Source organism: Rutidosis leptorrhynchoides, chromosome 1 (assembly GCF_046630445.1).
Source record: "Rutidosis leptorrhynchoides isolate AG116_Rl617_1_P2 chromosome 1, CSIRO_AGI_Rlap_v1, whole genome shotgun sequence".
NCBI classification, from domain to species: Eukaryota; Viridiplantae; Streptophyta; class Magnoliopsida; order Asterales; family Asteraceae; genus Rutidosis; species Rutidosis leptorrhynchoides.
The window spans coordinates 411,917,204-411,921,283 of NC_092333.1; the positions used below are offsets into that span (position 1 = coordinate 411,917,204).

At 32.5% G+C, this 4,080-nt stretch overlaps 1 long non-coding RNA gene across 1 annotated transcript; it reads right to left on the bottom strand.

Moving 5' to 3' along the window:
- Window positions 1-486: 486 nt before the first annotated feature.
- LOC139871863 (uncharacterized) lies at window positions 487-3,201 on the bottom strand. Its single transcript, XR_011766790.1, has 4 exons — window positions 2,781-3,201; window positions 2,416-2,570; window positions 2,123-2,322; window positions 487-744 (listed from the first exon to the last, which is right to left on the bottom strand). It is a non-coding gene; the product is annotated as an uncharacterized lncRNA (long non-coding RNA).
- Between the last annotated feature and the right edge of the window lie 879 nt (window positions 3,202-4,080).

Genomic DNA, 4,080 nt, shown 5'->3' on the forward strand with positions numbered 1-4,080 from the left:
ACACCATCATTTACTGGAATAAGTCCAACCCGATATGATGATAGAACTACAATCATATTTACTCTAATATTGACAAAAGTTGGTTCATACAGAAGTTTCACCCAAAGATATAAATGATTACAAATTATTAACTCTTTTTTAAATGACAACTAGCTTAAGACCTGCAAAATTTGCGGGTTTCGGCAATAAAAATTACAAATGTAATATATATTATGTGTGAGCATATTATAAGTTTAATCGTCCAAAAATTTATATAAGATACAAATGTAAGCAAATCATGAAGTAAAATATGATCCGGTTCGAATAGAGTGATTCAATACAGTGTGCAAACATGACCGATCCGAATAAAAAGTAGTTTAATTTTAGCTTAACTACAACGTTAAAAGATGAAAAAGTAGAAGTAAGGTTCTTACATTTGGACAGTGTGCAAACATATGTTAATCAAGAAATAAAATTATTAAAATTCGATAAAACATCATATGCCAACAATTTCCCTTGACTGTATTAGTTAAAACATCTTGTTTTCAGTTATAAAGTAACACGATAAACAATTTCTATTATCAAAATCTAAACACAAAAGAATGTCTACTATTAACCCATAATTTCTATTAAAAAAAATATCACCGTTGGTCCCCAAACTTTGCACTAGAAATATCACCGTCTACTATTGTTTGTTATGATCTTTGAGACACCCAATGCCTCTTCTACTCAGACTACCCAGTCAATCCGTGAACTGCTAACACCCTACATACAAAAATGCAGAAATTTCTAAACAAACTTCAAAAGGCTCGACTTATATAATAAACAATAGGACTACTTTATTCATATTAGTTGCATTCAGTCAATTTGTATACATGCTTTGTGCATGGTTGTATTCAAACAGATGACTTGCAAGATTATAAAAGAATTGCCGAACAGCAAATCTGGTCAAAATATGTTTACTCCAGTAGCAACATACATGACTTGGACATAACAAATAATTCCTTTAATAGATATGGAAACGCTTTAGTAATAATGCTAAATATTATATCATCATTTTAATGCTCATTGTATAGAGGGATGACTAAGATAAAGATTTATTTTAAAATAAAGGTTAAAGTTAAAGTCATAGGAAAGACGAATGGGGAACTTATTACATGAATATAATTGGATTACTAATCAAACATAAAGAAACTTACCTTCACAAAATCTACTCTTTGACCAAAACGTGCAGATTTACTTAACTTCACATATTGGACTCGTGACGAGTGACCATTTCCCAATTGGACACCAAACAACCCAAACTATAGTTCAAGTTTGTCATTTGCATCAGTTTTCTTTGACCAAAAATAATTGTTTTACGCCACTAACTAACGCTTGAACGCTTGAAATTCTGATGTAAATACAATATTAATATTAATTTAATGACAGAGAATCTGAAATACTTTTGACTATTTGGACACTCGACCGGTTTGGTGTCCAATTAGAAAATGGTCAATGTGGACACGTCTCATACGTCAGAAATCATAGCACGGGTCGCATATTAAGATTGGAATGTGATGGTGACATCAGGTTATCAAAATTCATGCTATTGGGTCAAAATGGAACCTTATGACCCAAATGGGTCATAGTTTCCACATTGACCAAAATAAGCCCGCCCAATACACGTTTTTATCAGATCAAAACGTGCAGATTTACTTAAACCGACATATGAGACGTGTCCACATTTACCATTTCCCAGTTGGACATCAAAGAGCCCAAACTATGGTTCCTGTTGTTAAATTATCGGCATACAGATCTATAGCAACTAAAGACAAGTTTAAGGAGAAAATTCACAGAGTTTGTATAAAGCATAAATGAAACAATGAGGTAACTGTTGCAAGCTTTTCAGATATTAAATATGGATCGAAAGAGCTACTTACGTCCTGATATATTAAGATCAATTAGTCCACATCATAAAGAATCAGCACAAACTCAAAAAAGTCAACTGCAGGAAAGATTGCAGAACATGCAGGATGAAAAGCAAAAAGATCAACTTTAGCAACTAATCGATGTTCAAAAGTTTTAGCATATTCCTCTGTGATGTTATTTTTATAAACTGTTCTAAGAATTTAACAACTAATAGTACGGGAGCTGAGTTCACCTCAGACCCAGATGTTCCACCTGCCACATTTGTTTGTGGATGCTGATAAATAAAAGTAGCATCAGCAAATAACTCAACTTATTTTGCCACGCTTCTTCCAATGTCATTATGTTTGGCGCCAGATGTTGGTGCATACAGTAGATCTCCAAACAAACTTTCTCTAACCAGATCCAATTGTGTAGAGCTTACAGTAGCCGCCTCTGCAATGCACAAAAAAATTATAACAATAAACTAAAGCAACAAACTTTGTACCATCTACAAATGAACTCTTTTCAAAACATCATAGTGCTTACTTACATTTGATGTTCTGTGAGGGTCGAAATCATCATCACCATCATCATTATTTAAAATCGCACTCAAGCTTTAGGATGAGCAAGAAGTATACTTATTAGTTGAATCCTTTGTAGATGGCTTTAATGCACCACCAACAGAAGACTCTTGACAGGTGCTGGAATCACTCGTCAAGTATTATAGTAGCAAAATAGTATTATTAGTCAAAGTATAAATTAAAAAATTAATACGTCAAAGCAATTGGTTCATCTCTGATTTGACAACCTTTTGCAAATATCTGATTTTATAAACGTTCCGATATCGCGGCTGATGAAAACTATGCAAATTATATAATTATAAACGCATCTTTGCAAGTAAAAAAGCATACCTTATATAATTACTCAACCCATTCTTCGATGAACTCTGTGGGGTAGTGCTACTAACATCTCAGTATGGTTTAAATTAACCGGGTTCAAACCTATCTTCACTTAACTGATTTATATCCTTAAAACCATCAATGAATGTATAAGCGTCTCTTGAACCACCAAACCCACCATATCGATCATTTATTTTCTAAAAGCTACTTCCACTCATTGAGACTGAATTAAATGTTATTCTACTTGACAATAATCCAACGTACCTAATAATCAAATAATAATCACATTACCAAAGTTAGCATTTAATAATAGAAACATTAAGAGATAATATCCTTTCAGTAACGAATAGGTCGATATTAATCGCGGATGATTCGATATTGTTGATGAATTAACAGTGAAGGTACCGTCATCCAACTGTCCTGCAAATTTTAATATTACTTAAATCAATATTATCTTATAACTGTAAAACGATCAAGAATGATTTCAACATCTAAACCCTAACAAATGCGAAGTGGTAATTAAACCCTATCAACAGTATAAAAACCTCACCACTAACAGTATAAAACTCCAATTATTAAACCTGAATGAAAGGGATGAGAGTGACCCTCAACCGTGTTGTGTTTTCTCTCCCGTATGTCTTGAACCCTAATTTGTTAATTTCCTCCCGTGTGTTTTTAAAATTGAAGGGGATCTTAGGTTAGTTAGAAGAGTGTTTTAGTAATTAAACAATTAAAGGTCAAGATTATGAGGACATTAGGAAGATTAGGAAGAAATTAAGGGTTAAGATTAAAGATGATTAATTAAATGGATGACTAAGATTAATTTAGGCTCCTTAAAATGACCTATTTTTGCTTTTGTTATTATATATAGTATAGATATAGATATAGATAGATAGTATAGATATAGATAATAACAAGTATTAAAGCCTACAAATTGCAAGTGAGATCAAACTGCCGTGATTACTGTCAAACGGTTCTTATAAAGGGTCTGGATAGGTTCCAATAATGATAATATAACAATCCTGACATTTAGAAAGAGTGTTAGTAATAAGCGTTTTCATGAAGTGTATCACTCGAACCATGTAGAAACAATTAAACGGTATTAATCGACCAAATCAACCATATTGAGTGTGGAATAACTAGATATTGGGTTTTATATCAAAAACAACTTAAAACACTTGTGATCTATTGAATAAACACAACTTGTAGATGTTATAGATCAACTTAAAAGAGTGCCAGACCTGCAAAGAATCACAGATACAGCTAGGGTTGTATAAATGTTTGTAACTCCAACAATGAACCCGAAATCCTC